At 42.9% G+C, this 20,737-nt stretch overlaps 1 protein-coding gene and 1 long non-coding RNA gene across 4 annotated transcripts in view; one reads left to right on the forward strand and one right to left on the reverse strand.

Moving 5' to 3' along the window:
* dpr12 (defective proboscis extension response 12) overlaps positions 1-20,737 on the reverse strand; it is a 357,607-nt gene that overhangs the window by 295,789 nt on the left and 41,081 nt on the right. The gene's annotated exons all lie outside the window — the stretch shown is intronic.
* Positions 1-20,737, forward strand: part of LOC112588396 (uncharacterized) — a 260,117-nt gene that overhangs the window by 208,865 nt on the left and 30,515 nt on the right. The window contains exons 5-7 of the long non-coding RNA XR_003112827.1: positions 14,716-14,914; positions 15,017-15,077; positions 15,350-15,989. This is a non-coding gene — a long non-coding RNA (uncharacterized LOC112588396). The remainder of the gene's footprint in view (positions 1-14,715; positions 14,915-15,016; positions 15,078-15,349; positions 15,990-20,737) is intronic.

Genomic DNA, 20,737 nt, shown 5'->3' on the forward strand with positions numbered 1-20,737 from the left:
GTGCGTAATTTGCAGTGAATTTGAAGAGGTTTATAAACGCATACGATGGAAACGCCCGTGCGTGTGTCTAAATATAATTTTGATCTCGCAACTGCTTCGAATAACGAGCGAATGTCTGAAAAAAATTTACAATAGGGAAGTTTGCGTTCAAGTTGATGTATCTCTTAATCCAAGATTAATTAAGTTCCGCATCGCATAAACGTCACCTGGGAAATTGTTGGAGAAAAATTAAAGTAATTTACGATGATTGAAATTGGTCTCTCTCGTTCGTGTGATGCACAAATCTGTGAGTCTTCTTCTTTTGATATTACTCGAGAGCATTTGCTCGCAAAATCATCCGTCTACCTTTTCTTTTCTCGAGACGTCAGGACCAGCTAAGACTTATGGATGTATTACATAATTGCAATGCGCAAAACATACGACCAAGATTTTTCACTAGAGTTACACCGTTACCGGCGTTATAAATAATGTATGGCAGAGGGTGAGGAGGCGAGACAGAAGGAAATATAACCGGAACTTTTATGGGTGAGTTAACTTCTTCGAGACTTTGCATTGCAAATGAAATAACTTTCGGTATAATACATACTAGAAATTTATAGAATAATTTCAATGACATTTGCTCGAGAATCTCGAGCTGGACGCCGCTTAAGACCGCTGGTTGGATTTATAGCGTATATATGCGCGCGTGTATGTGTGTGTGTGTGTATGTGAGCGTGTTTAATGTTAGATTCGAGCGTTCGCGAATGTCCTCCTACAACACGGATTCCATAAAAACAAGAACGACAGAGCTCCCTATTAGTTTTTGTAGCTGATCGCTTCCGCAGCTGTTTGCGAGCTATAGAAATAGTCGCAATCAGGCCCGGCTTGATTCCAAATTATCGTCGCGATTAAACGCGTGCATTCATATTGTGCCGTAACGCTGATCAGAGATTTGCAGCACAAAATATCACTATAATTTGTTGAATTACATTGAATCATCCTTATGGCCCGAGCAAATTGCAAGCATTTATGAATGTTGATTTGATTAAATGTCCATAACACGTTGCACATCATCACGCGGGAAGTTTAGCATTGCAAAATATATTAAGGCATGAGCGAGATATTGAATGGGTTGTCAAATTTCAAGTACAAAGATGCATTGTGTGCCTGATCGAAAATGTGCGAATGTATGCGTGCATGCGTGCGCGCGCGTGTGTGTGTGTGTGTCCGTGTCTGTCCGTCCGCCATTATACATAAAATATGCATAAAACGCAGAGAAATCCGTCAATACATGACGCTTGCGATCTTTGGTTGCCAAAATTACACGAATATCGCTCATATCATATTTTCGGATAATAACATCGCACGATATAATATATAATGGCATGAATTTTGTACATTTATTTACGTAATTATGTGAATAGTTCAACCACAGCGTGATATACGTTCGTTTTATTAATCGCGTGCCCATTTGTCCATAAACATTTGTCTTTTGAATATATATGTACACGTACATGTACACGTGTTTTAAATATTTTACACACAGGACATTGAGATAAATAAATAGTTAAAATGATGAAACCGGATAAACTTACCGGCGGATCAACCCATCCCATTCTGTAAATAGATTACGTAAATAGATTAAAAATATATATGGCCACGCGTACGCGTACAACACAATGCGATGTTGATATTTATCTCTATAATTTGAAACAAGAATTATTCGCGCGCAACTCTAACGAAGACCGCGCGCGTATCGCGATTTAAAAGTTGCATTATTTGAAAATTATCGTATCTCCGTCTCTCGCAGAGAGAAGCCGGTCGCTGTTTATTCCGACGCCTTTATTTCACGTCAGAAATTCGGAGGAAGTATCAATTTTTCATTGTGCTGCATGAGTGGGCGGGGATAAAACATTGCTCGGATTAATTCAGCGACGATAATCGATACCGTCCGTCCGCGTATTCGTAGCGCTCGATCAAGCAGTTAGCACGACGAATATTCCTTCGGGGATGACGCCGATAGACCGGATGCCGATACATGGATGCAGTCGGCACATTAATAACGAAGTGATATTTGCATTACAGTCGCACACACGCTCGCAGCAAGATCGCTCTACAACGAATTCACGCTCGTTTAACCAATTTCCGGTTATCAAGAAATCAATATTACAATTTGCCACTACGCGCGCGCCGATTCGCGCCAGAAAATATTCTTCGCGATTACCGATTCGTCGATAAATGCGGAAAAAGAGAAAAAAACAAGACAAATGTTGCAATTAGTGACGGTGTCCTGATTTGTGAGAAATGTAGCTGTTCTCCTTTGCTTGATAAATCAACATATGGATATATATCTGCATCAAACATGCATATTAGTCCTTAGCCTAAATGTTATATATCGTTGATTATAAGTCTTGACTAAAAATTTGAAAGCCACAATGAATGCTGGAATATAATAAATACAAGCGTACTGCTGACGGAAAGCAGCTGGAACAGTTATTTACCGACTTTGCTTTGTAAGTTGATAATTAATATCGAATATTTATTTACTAGATTCGCGCAGTTATTCTTTAAGTCCTTTAAAACTAAATCGTCGACGAAGAAATGAAATTAAACTGTCATATTATTTCAGTCATTGGTACTTCAGTCATTCCTGAGAAACAATATTATAAAAAGAAAATTTTTTTTTATAAATTAGAAAGATAATTAAAACACTAAATGTTTAAGATGTCCATCAAAATCAACTTTGTGCACTTATTTCAACATCTATATTATTAATTTACTTAATGTTGTCCGTGACGAAGTTACTTGCTCATTAATTGAGATATTTTTCTGAAGAGACGAGCGTTCCGCAATAAGCACCTTTCCGAAAATTCGCTCGTCCTCGCTTCTTTTGCTCGCGTTCTTAATCCTCAACTGTCTCCCACCTTCTCTTCCTCCTTCTCACTCTCTCTTTCTCTCTCTCTCTCTCTCTCTCTCTCTCTCTTTGCTCTTTTTTCCTCTCTCTCTCGCTGCCACTGCCGGTAGAAGCAGGAAACTGCAGCCGGCGTGCGCGCGTTCGCGTCGTTTAGGTGATATGCACTGACTGTTTCGTTTGTACCGTGGAATCGACGTTTCCCGTTGCAACTGCCAGATCCATGGCTGCCGCTGGAAAACTCGACGTCACTGAAGCGATTCCGCCTATCAGGATATCAACGTCATAATTTGCAGCGGCCTAACCCGGCTTGGCCCAGCCTAGCGCAGCGCGGCGCTTTCTCCAGCTCGAAGAAGATACCTCTCGATGAACAGTGCAACTTCGTTTTGCAGGCGCATATCTGAAATGTGTTACGTTGCGTTTTCGTTGCGAAATGCATTACGGCCGGTGAGAATCTATCATTCGGATCGGCGGCAGTAGAATCGATCACTCGGCGCGTACGCGGAAAAACGCGCCATCTCGGGAACGGAACTGCAGGAAAGTGAGGAGGAGAGCGTGAGAGGATGGCAGGAAGAGGAACGAGAGAGAGAGAGAGAGAGGAGAGAGAGAGAGAGAGAGAGAGATGTAATACGCGCGAAACTATATATCCGAAAACCAAACAACGTACGGTTGTTTCGAAAGAACAAATAAAGTTTCTTTTTTTACCACTACGGAGATCGATCACCCCGAGGCATTTTCCGAGACATATAAAACAATACGCAGTAACGATCGCGCGTGCTCGCTCGCTCTCTCTCTTTCTCTCATGAATATAAGTGTATCGGAAGCGTTATTTACTTAGAGCGATGGAAGTTGAAATAAAACGCACCTCGTCAGAATTTCTCCAACAGAGGATAGTGCGCTACGGGTCTCGCGGTCGGTTCGCTGAAATTCCGCACCGTCCGGCAGCGAGTCTCTGAAAGTCACGCGTTTTTCGTGTTAAAAGAGAGCGCGCGCGACGTTACGTATTTAGAGAGCTGCGATTTATTATTGATGCAACAAAATTCGCGCTCTGGCGCGATAATTTTGAGAAGCCACGCCGGGAACCCGCCGTCAAAATCAAATTGAGCGGATTATTTCGCAGGTATCCAGCGCACTAAGCGAGTTTTTGTTTTTCATAAAATTTGCAACTCCCTCCCTCTCTCTCTCTCTCTCTCTCTCTCTCTCTCTTTCTCGCGCGCGTGCGAGTACGGGTGGGAAAATTCGCGGCAGATTTACGACGCGCGAGATCGTCGAGAATTTAAGTGAACGTCCGGTAGCGACGCGCGGCGCGTAATTATAACGACAGAGCGACGCGATTTCCTCGCATGCGTGCGTGCGTGCGTATGTGTGCGTATACGTGTGCCCGTGCGCCCACCGGAAGTGTCACATCTGGCGGAGCTTTACCGTTTTGACGAACAGCGAACGCGAGCGCTATAGAGACTGCAGCCGCGGATTCATTCGTTTGATGGAACAATGTCGTCGCGAGTCTATTAACAGGGTTTCGGTCGCGTGAGTAGGAAGGGGGATGAAGGAGAGGGAGAGTTCGTCGCTGCGGAGCACCGCCTCGACGTTTGTTCCAAGCGGCTCGATACGGTCCAACTCGGCTCAGTACGGCGCACCCCGAAGCACAGTCGACCATTAGGTTAATTACGACACAAACAGGTAACAGGCCGACGAGCTGCAGTCGGGCTACAGTCGACATGGCGACGATGTCAACGAGATACTTATTGTCGGTAACGCACCAGCCGCAACGATCGTTCTCCGCCGTGAAAGTGAAGAAATTACCGGGTAACGGCGCGAATTTGCTGTCGCTGAACTTGTTGCTCGCCGTTCGCGAGTCAGTTTCAAGAGGCAAACGTATAAAGCGAGTGCGAGAGGCGGAGACAGACAGATAGATAGGATGTGTGTGAGAGAGGAAAAGGGAGGGAGGGGGGAGGGAGAGTGAGGGAGAGAAACGCGAGAAACATAAAATATAACTGTAAAAACTGCCGACAGCATTGGAGCACGTCCGTGCGTTGAGAAAAAAATATATCTGTCGTTAATTTTGGGTGCAAAAGCATCCGGAAGAACGCGCGAAGGGAGAATTTGCACGCGTATTACACGCGGCTGTAACAATTATACGATTTTAATGACATTCATGCGGTTGCGCGCCCGCAACATTGTGCATAGGTGCGAGTGTAATGTTTCTCACGTCGAATCTATCTGGCGGTCGAAAAAATACCCGCGGCACAGGGCGTGCAGGTAGCGTGTTCGTCGCGGAATTAATATAAAAAACAACTCGCTCCGACGAGAAAATTCGTGTATTTTGAGTTTGCATTGCGACTTTTACGATGTGAAATTTACCTTGCCTCTCTCTTTCTCTCTCTCTCTCTCTCTCTCTCTCTCTCTCTCTGTCTCCCCCTCTCCCCCCCCTCTCTCTCTCTCTCTCTCGCTCTCGCTCTCTTTCTCTCTCTCTCTCGCTCTGTTTCTATCTCTTTCTCGTCTCCTTTCGCGTGCTCTCGTTCTCGTTCTCGTAAATGTAGTTATAATGATGGAAATAAGATCGCACGGCTGCTAAAACATATATGAAATATACCATCTATACTTTTACGCAGAGAAAGCTACCAAGACTCCTATCTGTGATCTCGCACGGGGGTGATGATAAGTGCTGAACGAAATTCTAGCGACTCGTGATTGCCGACAATTTATACGCGTCAGCCGAGTAGATCTCGGCTACGTACCTTCCGGTAAATAGCTCGAGAGCCTAACATCTCGAGTAATGATGGAGAATTAGAAACTCAATTATACATCCTCCGGGTATGCCTTTAAGTGCGATAGCTTCGCAATTTTCCCTTCGGAATAATCTGCCACATTCTATTTGCTTTGCCAGTCACGGCATCGCCTCGTTATGCAGCTGCATTATTCTTTTGCCCTCCGCGCTATTTATTCGGTACGTAACTTTTTCCCGCGATCACGTAACATTAATGCATGCTTATGCATTTTCATTCTGATGCGCACGGCTCAGAGCGATCCAGTTTTGGAAATTACGAATACATAGTGGCACAAGGGTGATCCGTATTTTGCTTTATACATAATTCTTTTTAATTTGTTTGCTTGATTGTATATTCTAGTTATATCATCCATTATGTTATCATACTTTAATATTCGTCGAATTTAAGTATACAGAGAGGAAAGAAGAACTAAAAGCTAAAAAAGTATTTATTCAATGGGTAATAATATTTTCATTCATATACATATCTTCATTTATTAATACATATATTTTCACACTGGGGACAATTCTCTTTATGAGAATATATACGTTTTCTTAAATCTATAGCTTTTTCTCAAAAGTAATTACGTATTTTACTTAAATAAGAGAATCTAGATATTCTTTTTTTAGATAAATATATATCTACCGAATAAATATCTTTTTTATTTTCAAGATATTTTTTCTCTATGCAACAAGATACTAAAGTGGAGAATTTTGAAACCTTTCTCGAATTTTAACTAAACGGTAATCAGTGGCTCAGGATTCTTCATTAATATTTCGAGATTGATGAGAGCTGCAGAGTTAATGTGAACAATTTCGAATGTTCCCCTCCTTTTCTCTCTCTTCTAATGCAGTTTATCGGAGCGACGATTGCTGATTCGTTAAAAGGACACGAATTCACGCGGTCACACCGGCAGAATAACGTAGCGTTCCGTTAAACGAGAAAGAAAAAGAGTTACAAACGGAAGCTATCGCAAGTTCCTCCGCTGTCAAAGAAAGTTTGTTGCGTACGCGCGACAGTTTTACGTAACAGTTGCTGTGCGCTACTGTGCATTTGTCATGATGTGTCTAAAACTAGGAACGCGTTGTTCGCGCGAACGTAAAGGGAATGGCGTTCTGCGTGTTTCTATACAAGTAACGGGCACGAACGTGGCTACGCGTGCGAGCGTGATAACGTTATCGTTAGGATCGCGCATATATTCGATTCGATGCTGACGTATAAGCGCGCGCGCGGATAACAAGCGATAATCAACGGTGCGCCGATCGCGAACCCTCATGCAACAAATATAATATTAATTTCTTGTTCCCTGTGCATTGAGTGCACTCGAGTGTAATCGAATCAAATTTTTATCTCCCGCCATCGTGCGTGTGCAGTTTTCTGTTATTTAACATCCTGATTCACGATACTGTGTCTATTTCTAGTTAACCGCCGAGGCTACAACTCTAAATTGTCTTTAGAATTTGATACGTCTCGTATAACGGGACGTTTAATGGAGTTTTCGAAATTTGTCGTACAAGCGAAATCGTATTGTAGTCTAACCAATCAGCCATCGCGGCGCAATTCCGCGAAAAACTGGATCGTTAAACGACTGGTTTTATATATATATATATATATATATATATATATATATATGGCGGCGTGCACACCAGGTATTTTCGCGTGCAAAAATGTTTTCGTGTAAGAGCGATGAGCTAGTAACGAGCGGATTAATTGCGTGCATAGTGCACCAAAGAACGGTGCGATCAAAAAAAAGGATACGTTAGTTACGAAAGAGATTAATTCTGTAAAAATCGTGAAAATGGTGGGTTCTATTTTTGTCCCGCAATTATTAAACTGCCGCGCGATAAGTGCATTATTATCTTCATCATGCATCATAAGATGTGTCACCGAATAATTTAACGTAACTTCTAGCAAAATCATCTTTTTCGGTGACATAAATTTGAACTTTTCTTGAAAATTGGTATAATTTAATCTTTCGAGCACTTCTTAATTATTTGCTATTAAACTTGAGAATTTAATTCATATATCTGCTTCTTTAATGATCTCCTCTCCCTCCTCTTTCTCTTTTATTAAATTATATTGCTTAACAATAACGACACAACATTTCATGAGAGAGGGAAATAAAAGAGAGAGGGAGGGAAAGAGGGAGAAGAGGAAGGTATCGTTGCAGCGTTTTATAATTTATATTCCACGCTAAATTGATTAATCAGGTGAGGTTAGCTACATTCCAACTTCATAGTTAACGAAACTAATGATCGAAAGATACACTATTTATGACTTTGGCATAGATCGTTATTTATAGAAATACGCGAACGAACGGCCGTGTGTCTGCGATGATGTACGAGAGACACACGGCTCTATTAAAAACAATACGAGCTGCGAGCATTGAAAAACGTTGTTGACTCGATTTGGCGAAAAATGTGACTCGCGCTTTTTCCCGAATTCAACGATTCAATTGATTTACACAGTGAAAACGATTTTCACATTATCCGAAACGGCGTTCACCGACTGACCTGGGCTGACAGCGGAGACAATAGAGGCAAAAATCCGAAACTGGCAGCCACTGGTCTCTGTAAATTAGCCGCTCCCTGCGCGAGCCTTGTATATTGTCGTGTGCATAAATACAACGCTCTCCTTGCACATCGTCAAAGCGCCCGGATCCCTCTTGTGCGACGTCGCAGGAATTCCGCGAATGTTGTAAAACGCGTTTCCGACGGGTGAAAACGCCCGGCGCGACGCAGGAAACACATAAACGCGTCGCTGCGCCTCGAGAGGCGACGCTCTATTGATTTTGTCATCGATTTACGCCGCTTGTATTATGCAAATGAAACTCATTAAAATAAGCATGACCGACGAAACGTTGTCGTGCTAGCCGGCGCGATTCCTGCCTGCGGTGTTTCCCCCACGCGTGAAAATCGCGCAACGTCAGCGAAAACGGCGCCGCGCCGCGCCGCGCCGCGCCGTGTCGCGACGAGACCGCAGGGTCGAACCGCGTCATGTTTGCCTTCTTCCTCCTTACCTGTCTCGAAAGGGAAGCGGCCCGCGCGCGATCGATAATTGAATAAAGAAGCGAGCGCGCGATATTGTGTCACCACAGCGAAAGGAGCGAAAGTGGTAATTCACTCGTTTGCGCGGCAAACTAGTTGCTCTATATGTAAATTGCTTGTTCTATATGGAAATGTCCGCCTTTCCGCGTAAACGCGGCGATGTTACAACGTGCTCGCAATACACACGCCGAAATCGCGGAGATTCGCCCGGCCACCAGCGAACATCTCTCATCGGCGCGGCGCGGCGCGGCGCGCTCGTCGGCGTGACGGATCACGATTTCGCGAGCGAGCACGAACCGCGATTATTCAGGCGGAGGATGAAGGGTCGCGTCAAACACGTCGCCGATTGTTCCGCAAATAATTCGGCACGGTGGCTCACAGGATTGACGGATATTAATTGTTTTCCCCATATTGATACGAGGCGCCTGCGTCGCCCTCTCCGGCCGCTCCACCCTCCATTGCGGTGGCCTCGCTCGCCACGCGATGCGCCAAGTGATGTCGCTCGTTCGTTGTTTGCAGACAATAATAGGAGTAATTAACGCAAGTACATCGTAAAAATCCGATGCGAATGCTCGAGTTAAAAGAGTGACGAGACTTCAAAAGCGACCTAGGGAGCCGGGGTCAGGTCGGGTCGCGCACAAGCGTCTGGAGTGCTTGCGCGGCGCGTTAATCGGATGCGGGAACGCGTTATTTTGAGAGGTCGTCGATCTACTTCCATCATTTCTGGTTCGGCGACAAAGGATCGACCGCGCGCGGCTGGGGGTAAGGCGAAGGGGAGAGGGAGTATATCGGCGGAGACGTGATTTACGACGAGCATTGTTTGCGGACGTTTATCTGATTCCATAAGTCGTTCTTACGTGAAACGAGTTTCTTGATTGGAGCTTACCTTCCTGCGGCTCAAGGAGGGTATCCTGTTTTACGTCTGAATATATATCGAAGTATATCGAACAGACTTGCGTTAAAAACTCGTCTCGTTGCGAGGACGTGGTGATAAAATTTTGTTATTAAAAGGATCGGCGAGATGGGAAAGGGAGCGATAGAAGGGGGGCTTACGTATCCACATTGATGCAAATTTCCGATGAGATTCAATGGGGGTGACGGACGCGCGCGTGGTAACTTTCGGTCGTGAGACGGATGTACGCTCGTAATGCTCGGCGAAGGTGTCATCTAAGTAGAAAACAAGCTGGAATACAGGGTGATACGGTAACTGGTCAGAAATTTTGGCTACTGTGCAGGGTTTGCTTAGTGTTACTGCTTAGACTAGGTCGGTTCAGAGTTGACGCTTGTTTTGATAGTAACTAGGTAGACAGTGAAGCTCTAGTCAGTTTCTAGATTATCATTTAGTTTCTAAGCAGTTTCTACATTGAGACAAAAAGCACTCAAAAAATAAAAGATATTTATTCGATACGTACTAATAGCATACTCCCTCATGTTGGTATGTACGTTCAAACTATTCTTTTTTTTTTTTTTTTCAAATAAAGAAATGTGCATTTTCTTAAAATCGTAGCTCCTCGCGTAAGCAATTGTTTATTCTACTTTAATAAAAGAATGTAGATTTAGATAAATATGTTACTGGTACAATCGATGTTTCTTATTTTGCAAATATTTCCCTTCTCAACATAATCAATATTTTTCCTCCTCCAGTCTTTAATTGTATATCTTCATAACAATGCTGTTTATTTTATCTTTAATTTTATACTCTTTTATCTTTTCTTTCCATTTTTACTTTCTACAAGTAGTTATTGATTTGTAAAATATCTTCATGTAAAGAATATGTTGCTTTTTAATTTTCTCTTTTTATATTAAAACAATCGAGACGTAGTTATAGTTGCATGATAAACATCCGCGGGTTAGAGTCCAAAATCGGAAAGCCGGAAAACGGTAGAAACGAGTGTGTCTCTCGGAAACAAATTTCCCGGGCTCTTTTCGACGATTTATTGACTCTTTTCGCTTTCCTATTGCGAGCGGTGGAGCAGCAGAACAGACAAGATGTCGCCGAGTAATACGCGTTCATTCTTCTTTCCAGCTGTTCGCGCCGAGTCACCTCGCGGAATTAGATCGGCGCGGAAGCAACGTTTAATACATGTCAATCAGAATCAACGCGATCTCGCTCGATCCTCGTCCTCCTCTCGAACTCGCGCACGTCCAACCTGACAATTACATAGAGCATATACAATCAGGCAGCCTAAGAAGGCAGGTCTGACGAGGAGGACGTACGACTTACTTGTCGCTCCTTCGAGTTCATAGCTCAGATGGCAGCGGCGGTACAGAAGGGGCGGGGCAATAAAATTCTAAATGAGACTCCGCGACGGAACATTGCGTTTAATTCCGCAGAAGCTCTCTCTTCCTCCCTCTCGAGAGGTCTGGCGCAGAGAGGAGAGCAGGGAATGGAGGAGGAGGAGGAGGAAAGGGGCATCGCGCATAACCATACCTCTCCGCTCGGAAGCAGATGGGAAGCGAGTTCTAATCCGATCAGACTTTCTTTCTAGTCGTCGACGAATTGAATGCAATCACCGGGAACTAGCTTCCTCCTCGGCGTTATAAGAGCATTTCACCTGCGCAAATACGCGTACACTCTCCAGGAGAGTGAGAGAGAGAGAGAGAGAGAGAGAGAGAGAGAGAGAGAGAGAGAGTGGGAGGGAGGAGAGATTCACTGTACCGGCGAGAACTTCGCCAACTCGGTGGGGTATGAGGGGAGGAATAGCGAACTTATGCACGCCGTTCGATCTCCGGTGTTGAAGGAGATGTGTAAAGAGATAGATGGAAGGAGGAAGAGAGAGAAAGAGAGAAGAGGCCTGGCTCGAGGCCTGGAGTTGGGAAAACGAGTGGGATAGAACTGTGCAATATTAGGGATACCGCCTCAAGGTGGAAATGAGGGATCATGGTGAGAGGGGGAGGGAAGGGAGGTTGAGACCCAACAAATGACGGTGCTTTCGTTTCGCGTAAATAATAACCGTTCGCGGAAAGAAGGCGGCGCGGCGCTGCATGATCGGCGGCGACGATGGCGGATCAGGGGGGATTCAAATCTCCGATGAATAAGCGCGGACGTACGTAATCCCGTCACTAGCGCATTAACGATATGAAAGGAATATTGACTTACTGTCTCTGAAGTGCGCGGCTCGGGTAATGGAGATTTACCGGCGGAGGATCTGGTTGACGACAACGGTAACGACGACGCGGACGAGGACGACGACGATGTCGACATCGTCATCGTTCTCGTTCTTTAATATCGCGGGTAATATATTTTATGCTTGTATGTGTATATAAGAAGACGTCGAGAGCCCGAGGAGAAACTTCGCTAATCGGGTCTACCTTCGGTCTATCTATCGCGCAGACGCGGCTTCACCCGCGGGGATGGCGGGCAACGGTGGAGCCAGCGGTCGGCAGATTTCCCATACTTTTTCATTATTCATGCAATTCGTAAATATTAAACGGGAGGCGAATGCGTACCGCTCGTTATTAATACCCGTCTCCGTTTCACGTGGATAATTTCCAGACGATGAGTTAGAAATGTTTGATAAAAAACGCGGATCTTTGGGTCATGTGTGTACGCGCGCGCATGTGTGTTTCGCGTGTATGTGTGCGTGTATGTGTGGAGAGAATGTCGCGGATATTTAAATTACCGCGCACTCTAATGTTCGAAGTGTGCTGAAAATTTACATGAAGTGGCTTCGGCAAAGTCACCTTTAAAACACTTTGATTCTCTTGGTAAACTTTCTTGCGAGGATAAACATAATTATATACAAATTAGGATAAATATGATTATGAATCTGCACGAGTGGAAAGTGACGTGTGCTTGTGCGACGATTAAGTTTTCCGGAAGAAATAGATTTAACTAAGAAATAAAAATTAAAAAATTCGGGAAAAGAAACGTCATGGTGTTCCTGAAATAAGCTAATAACATATGCTGTCATTAATTATTTCATTCAAATTGCAAAAGTGCAATTACATTATTATTAAACACGATGACACTTAGTTACTTCATTTAGTTATTTTTTCACTCAGCAATTGGAAATAATATTGTCTGATATAACACTTCGCTATATAAATCAACGACATTGAAGTTCGAAGTCTTGAAATCTCAAATTCTATTCAAAGATTCGAAATATCATAGTTCTTAACAGAATTAATTTTGTATTTATTCAATTGTATGTATTTCTAGTTCTTCTAAATAATTTCGTGTAATCAAACATTTAAAGAATTACATTCTTTAAATGTCGTCACTCGGATATAATAAAGGCTTCAAAAATTTGAAGCTTCGAGAAAAGAATCGAAATTTCAAATATAATTTATTAAGCCCTAATAATTAATTATGCATCAATGACGAGTCAAATACAATCAACTGCTAATTCAAATATCCCGGAGCCATAAACCCGAGGATCAAATTTGGGTCCTCGATGTCACGCTTATCAATCCAGGTGTGTATGGAGTACTTGCCAAATCTAATAATGACTCGTGAAGTGGTCTTTGTCCCCGGGGCAAATATAATCCGTGCCCCGGGGTGTTATATAATACACGCGAGCCGAGCAGAGTGTAACTAATCCGTAAATGTTTATCAGTTAGTCGACGATAGCTGTTTAAGCAGGCATCTGTATTCAGACGCGTTTCCAGGCGATGTCGCTGAAATATATAGGAGATTACTTCGTCCTGCTCGCGATTTTGTATCCATATCTGCCTGTCCGCGGCTTAAAATCTACATACAAAATGTCCCTAAACTGCCGTATGGTAACCTTAACGGCGCCCTCAGGAGTTTAATCAGCGTTAGAAATTCTAACGCAACGAAATCAGAAACGCGTGTTTATTAACCGAATTTAAAGTTGTGCATAATACTACGATATATAGCGGACTCGATACTCAGGCAGATGACGTGACGGTACTCTTAAGTGCGATCAGACCGTTGAAAGTTGTGCGATCTTCGGAACAACACACGTAGAGATACGGCGAACAAACGATCACAACAGCCTTCGACGCGAACGTGAACACAACGGACGATGTCGCGTGTTATCTCCGAGTTTTCTAAATCGATCGGAACGTGTGCGAAATAAATTGCGGCGAATCGTGCGCGCGATCATCGTGCCGGGATCTTCGGGAAGCACGATGGAGCATTCTGATATTTCAAGGGTGACTACTGCATCCTCATTTTTATTGTATTCAAGAGAAAAACATACAGAGAGAAAGCAGAATCTCGCATCTTTCATATTTATATGTATTTATTTATTTATTTATTTATGTAACTTTATTATCTATATTATTATTTATTTATTTACGGTCTTATCCGACGGCTTTATCCGAGCAAAGAACGCGGCATTAACAAATAGCTTTATCTAAATAATACAGAAACAATATATAATAAAAGAATAATATCGAGAATATTACGATATATATAAGGATATATAAAGATATATATATAGACTTATATATAAAGAATATATATAGACTTATATATAAAGAATATATATAAGGATATATAAGGATATATAAAGATTACTAAAAGGATATATAAAGAGAGCAGATAGATGGTTGCTTCATAGAACGAAAAAAATTTGGAGAGGTTATTAAACGTACTTGAGAAGGAAATAGATCTCAATATTTTGCAGATGGGTTTGGGAAAACCGCACGAAATTTTTTTAATCTGCGATGAGGAAATGCAAATTAATATTGAAGATAATGTTTATGTATATATTAATTTTCTATCGAGCTTTATGACCTGATAGGCATAAAATTTTTGCATATTGCTGTTATCATGCAAATTCTTTCTTTTTTATTGAAAACTTTACTGCATGGAAAACTTTACGTGCTATTTTTTAAAACAAAGTCGGTAAATGAAAGAAAACGCTTTTAGATGCTTTGCTAAAATAATAATTATAAAATGTATCAGACGCATTGCTGTATTAGTATTATTAAGGACAGTCCCTAACAGGAAGTTAAATACCCTCGTATTCTTAATTCCTCGAGATTAAACAACCCCTTTATCGCCGTAGCTAATTAGGAAAATCGTATTTTGTTTCAGATTTGTCGGAGCTTGCGGTCGCATCAGGAAGGCAGACAAAGTTCCAGTGGAAGTGAATGCCGCACCGGAGGATTTGGTTCAGGTCGAGCAGAGTTGACTCGAAAGTAGCTTCATAAACTCATATATTTCACTTCGTAACCCTTTGCTGTCGAAAGCCGAGACGTAACAGAATGATCCGAGTTACAACCGCAGAGAATCGGTATTTTCATATCTCTATGCGTAGATATTGCTACGTTGAGTTGAATCTTTGAATTTAACTAACTGTATAATATGTTTCTTCTTCGTTTTTCGCTTTCTTTAGATCTCGTAGCGGAATGTGGTTGACTCCCAGTTCAAACTCTAAGTGGATAATTAAGAAAAAGGTAAACATGAAAATTTAAGATGGTAGATCTTCACAAAATTTCTTTCAAGTTAATGCGGCTTACATTACTCGTAGATTTTAGTACATGGATTTGTGCATATGTATGTGTATGTGTATATGTGTCGTTAAGCAAAATATCACTGCTCAAGATAATTAAAAAATCACTTTTTTAAGCGTTTATACGTATCATGTAATAAATATCTTGATTAATATAAATAATTTTTAATACGGATATATAAACGCGTACATAATATTTTAACTATTGTGTTCTAGTGTGCTGGTTTAGGATTCAACGTGTAGAACCATGCACGAGAAAACTGTTTTTTCGATATAATGTTCTAATTATTCCGAGCAGAGTCCAATGACACGTTCGGAATTGCGTCGCCGCGCACGCAACTTCACAATTATTTCCCTCGCGTTGATAGGTTTCCCTCGCGATCGTAGCGACCATTGGTACTTTCTAAATGTCCGTTTCCGGTCTGTGACTTTTTTATACGCGACTCGCGAGTGGCGATTACGTTCCTGGAGCGTTGGATTATTCATCACGTGTTTCAGAACTGCAGTGCGAATTTATCGAATTTAACGATAGAGATTCATTAAACTAACCCGTGCATTCTGCTTTCGTCTCTCGTTAATTGAACTCGTTCTCCGAGTTAAACAAAGTTTTCATTAATACGGCCGTTAATTAATTAAACGCCGCCGAAACGTGGCTACTAATCGTGACGATGTGAAGGGAGATGAAGTGCAATCAACGTAGGACGACACAGGATGAAGGTTGGCCGCTGCGAACTTTTGGACACGAAACGTCGCAGTTCGTTTGGGATGCAGAAGCGAGTTTTGTCCGTGAATCAGCTTGGACCTGAGTGAACTTCTGGACGTCAATGGACGGCGATGGATTTCAGCGCGAAACGGGGTGAGTGTTGAAAATTCAACGCTCACAGAGTGTCGCACTCTATATATAGCGCATGCTTAATCATAAATTGTATTGATCCTCGAGGAAGGAAAGAGCAAGAGCAGTCCATAACATCGTTTAAATCTAGTATTCATAATCGCAAATTATTTACGATCTTCGATCGAGAGAGTAACCAATTACAGCTTTGTATTCACCGACCGTAACGTGACTGTTTGAATCAACATTTACTCTAGTCTAAAATAAGGTAAACAAATAATTAGAGTTTCATAAAACTGCGACTATATGTGTTGGATGATAATGACATTTGAGTTGCGAATGTCGGCTTAAGATCATGAACGCGCGAGTAATTTCACTGTCCGTACAAGTCTGTCGAGGATACAACATTTTAATGACATATTTTGAAGCTTAATCGGAGTCTAGAATTTTAATAGAGAAAGACAATTGAATTATGCTCTCTCAAATCTTTAACTACGCGCGCACGTATATCAATCTGCCGCCAATTATTTGCACAAAAAAAAACTACAAAAACCGTTGTTAGATGAGGAAAAGAAAAAAACCGTTTCATTCAATTAAGCATCTATGTCGCAGACTGCCACAACATAAGCAGTTATTTCAACTGTATTAGTACAGCAATATTTTTTCCGTGTGTATGTGAGGACGTCTAATTACATATAACTATCGTACATATAGCTATATAGAACCAAGTAATTTCTACATAATTATATATAGTCAAATATTCTCAATAATCATATGTAGTCGTTCTTTCTTCACGTGCATATAAAGTGAAAAGATATAAGATGTAAAATAAAAGATACAAGGAAAGATAAAGGGTGCGGGGTAAAGATCTATAAAGAAAGCAAAAGATAAAATCAGCTGAATGGGGGGAGATCAGCTGATTCGCGAAAATCGATAAGAGCAGTAGATCGGCACGCGGTGTTTACGCGGTCACAGATTGAAAGTAGCGAAATCAGCTCTACGTCACCAGTCAACTTTGCTAGCTCGTAACTCGGAAGCTATTGTGACCTCGACGTCTCGCAATTACGATTTTCGATTCTAATTAAACTGCAGCCTGCGCTATTAAAGTGCCGTACGGTAGCGTATAACATTGGTTGAATACTTCGGTCGGCAATCGACGATCGCACCTTTCCGAAGTATTTGCACCACGTGTTGAAGGATGCACGTCAGCATTTGGCACGGACTCGGCATTCCGCAGACATTGAGGCACGCCGGAGAGACCATCGACCACTAGAAATTCAACTCCTTTGTGCCGCCACTCGAAATAAAGGCGCGATTACGTGACCGTCGGGAATCGTAACGGGTTACGTAACATGCTCGGATAATAACGTCCGAGCGAACAATGTCCGAGAGGACGGCGAGGCTTACGGACGTGGGAAATCTCTCGAATCAGACAGCCTGTTGCGTAGCCGCTTTTTTAGCTGCTTTAAATCACCGCTCGGTATCTCCGCGCAATCCTGTCGCCCGAAGCTATCATAGATGCAAACATCGTTTAGATAGATCGAATATAGACACTGCAATTTATATGTTAACTAGAACACTACAGATGCGCGCGCTCTATTTAGCTTCTATACTATATTAAAAAGAACACAACATTTGTACAATAAAAAAATAATTACGGCTCGAAAAAGTAAATTTTAAAGTCAATCAGTTCAGTACTCAGAAAGCTGCAAAATCTCGTGAAATTTAACCACGAATAATCACGAACTGTCAAAATGCACGACAGTGCATGTGCAATGAAGTAAGGCACGATACGACAACTAATCAGCAACGCGGAAAAGAGACTTCAACATTTCGATACAAATTCGATACATTTGATTACATGCCTTTTGTAGAAAAAATGATTAATATACCGAGCAAATCATACGCACGGGTCCTTTCCTCTCCTCCAAATATAAACGAAATAAATGCATTCGAAATATTGTGATATAAAATCGCTGACTACCATTCGAAACGTAAAAAAGTTTTCGGCGTTCCATAAATATAAATAAAAACATTGCAAGAGTGTCAACGATGCGCTAAATAGGAAAATGCATTTCCGTGTTCTCGTGTTCCGTGTTCTCGATAATTTTTTTCTTAAATAACGCTGAATATCTCTCGGATAACTTTGTTATCGTAAATCAAGCTTACAAGCTTGTTAGAGACACTGGTCGAAAATATTCGAATATCCTTCAGCCTTGTCAAATTGATGAGTCTATCATCTACTGAAACAACAGATCCTACAAGGCTTGGGCTTAATCGATTTGTCGTTAAAATATTTCTTTATAGATTTCGTTGCGCTAAACCTAAATTCAAACTTTTAGTAGAGACCCTTATTAGTTTTTCCTGGATCTTGTTATTTTAATACATGATAAACTTATCAATTTAGTAAAACGTAAACTTTGAAAGAGATATTCTCTCACGAAAATTAGGTCATGTGACAAATATGAAAAAAGCAAATTAATAAGAACATTGTCAATGATATGCTTAAACTGACAGCGATTCTTAATAATTCCTAATAAGGACTGCAGTCATTTTTGCAGTGATATTTTACGAGTTATATCTTACGACTTCGATATAGTTTAAAATACAAACGTCTTGAAATTTCATCCTTTATCAAATATCCTCTGCATACCTTAAAGTAAAAAAAAGAAAAGAAAATCGAAAGGTATAATCTTCTCTATAAGATTACCGAAATTATCGTGTAGTCTGACTAAATCACAGGCAAATATCAACGTGTAATTTTCACGTTTACCTAGACGCAAGTATATCCGCGAGAAACGCGACAAATGTGAATCTCGATTCGAATTGGAAAATGGGTGCTGGTGTGCGCGTGATATTTCTTCGGAATAGCATACAATGGCGGACATTTAAATATTGCACAGGATAAATACGAGTCGCGAAGACGGCGAATTTCGCGTAAATACGCCGAGTTTGCACGACGAACCCTCTCCCCTCCGCCCCTCCTCGGAGAAAATAAACTGCCGACGGTTATATCAGCCTGTTGAACAAGCGCCTATTTAAGAAACGAGTCTCAATGCAAATCCGCGGGACGTTTCCCGGAGCGGCGGCGGCGTATTCGCGCGCGCGCGTGCGCGCTCGTGTATCTGTCGCCGCATTTGGCACAGGAACTTCACATTCCTAGCCAGTAGAACACGGAAGACACCACAGACTGGATCCCGTCCCTTTGTTCCCACGACGGAAACTTCATTATCTCGAGTTGTTACGAAGCACCTGTCAACGCAAGGGCGACTACCCGGCCATAATTACATTCTAAATATTCCGTGCGCGCGCGCGAAAACTTCGGAACTTTGCTCGCCGCGTGAGGGTCGCGGGGGTCGCGAGGTCGGAAAGTGTACGCTCTCGTTGAACGTTCTACTCGGCCACGTTATCACCGCGATCCAAATTCCCTGTGAATATCGAATATAATTTCTATACTCTTGTCGTCGTCGTCGTCGTCGTCGTCGTCGTCGTCGTCGTCGTCGCCGTCGTCCCCGTCGTTTGCACGTTCTTCGGTTGCGACAGCTCGACGATAATCGCCGGTCACGGCGGTGATCGAGCATAGGAGGTGGGGAGGAAGGCGAGGATTGTTTCCGCAGGACGCGATTATCCGCGTGGAAGTTGCGCGCGCGAGCCGACAATTACATTTAATTTCGGCGCGTCTACAAGACGATTATGATCATCCCAGAGGAGCCGGCACGTGCTCGACATTCCTGAAGGACATAACGCGCGAGGCTTGTCACGAACTGGTACTTGTCCCTCTGTGTGCAACCACGAGATAAACCTGATTACGCCGTGGCAGCGCGGCAGAGTGGACCGGGCCGCCACTGTTGGCCCATAGACACGTGGGCGCGCATTCTCTCGTTTGTGGTCGGCTTACGTACGTCGGCAACGAGAGCTCGTTTACACCATACTAATGAAGGGTACATACGGCCGTCTCGGGAAGAGCGAGAGAAAGGGGCAAGAGAGAGAGAGAGAGAGAGAGAGAGAGGAGTGAGAGGAGTGCGAGTGAGAGAAAGGGAGAGGAAGCAAGTCGCTAACGACTTATCCCGCGACGATCGCGCTCATTCGTATGCGACGATTGTACCCCGTCCAATTCTCCACGGGCAAGATGATGCGACGTATCGTAATTGGTAGTTTCTGCCTCTCTGCCTGAAATCCGTTCTCCGTTAACGAGAATCGTTCGTGCGCCCATGTGGACGCTCGGCGCGATTGTGTTCCTCGGCAGCCCGCGGGATGATTCGCTATACAACATCGCCTTCTCCGCCGATAATATTACCTCGGTGCAGGAAGATTTCGCGGGAGATTTATTTATTCCGCCTGCGTTTGCTGGCGCGTACGAGCGCTCCCCGTAAATTCGTGCCCTCATTTACAGCCGGGATATCGAGCGTTCCCTTATCCGTTTGCTCGGAACATCGCGATTCTCGCGACGGCGAACATTCTCACGACCGACTTCGGCGCGCGTATGAGCCGAGCACACGGAGAACTCGAGAATACGAATGCGGGGCTGCGCGAAACTTAACGCGTGTTTCGATGGAATGTCAGTCGTCGTCGTTATAAACTCGTCTTAATTAACTCGTCGCGCGCGCGCGCGCGCGCGCGCACTCGATGAATAACTGGACCGCATACCGACGTCTCGTAAGCATGTGGCAGGTATTCGCCCGTTCATGAGCGAGTTACGCGTAAGACAACGAGGAACAATGTTTTCCCGGCGCTAATAGATTTGGAAGTGTATCTTGCAAGTAATTAACTGC

Source organism: Harpegnathos saltator, unplaced genomic scaffold, assembly GCF_003227715.2.
Source record: "Harpegnathos saltator strain DR-91 unplaced genomic scaffold, Hsal_v8.6 scaffold208, whole genome shotgun sequence".
NCBI lineage: Eukaryota > Metazoa > Arthropoda > Insecta > Hymenoptera > Formicidae > Harpegnathos > Harpegnathos saltator.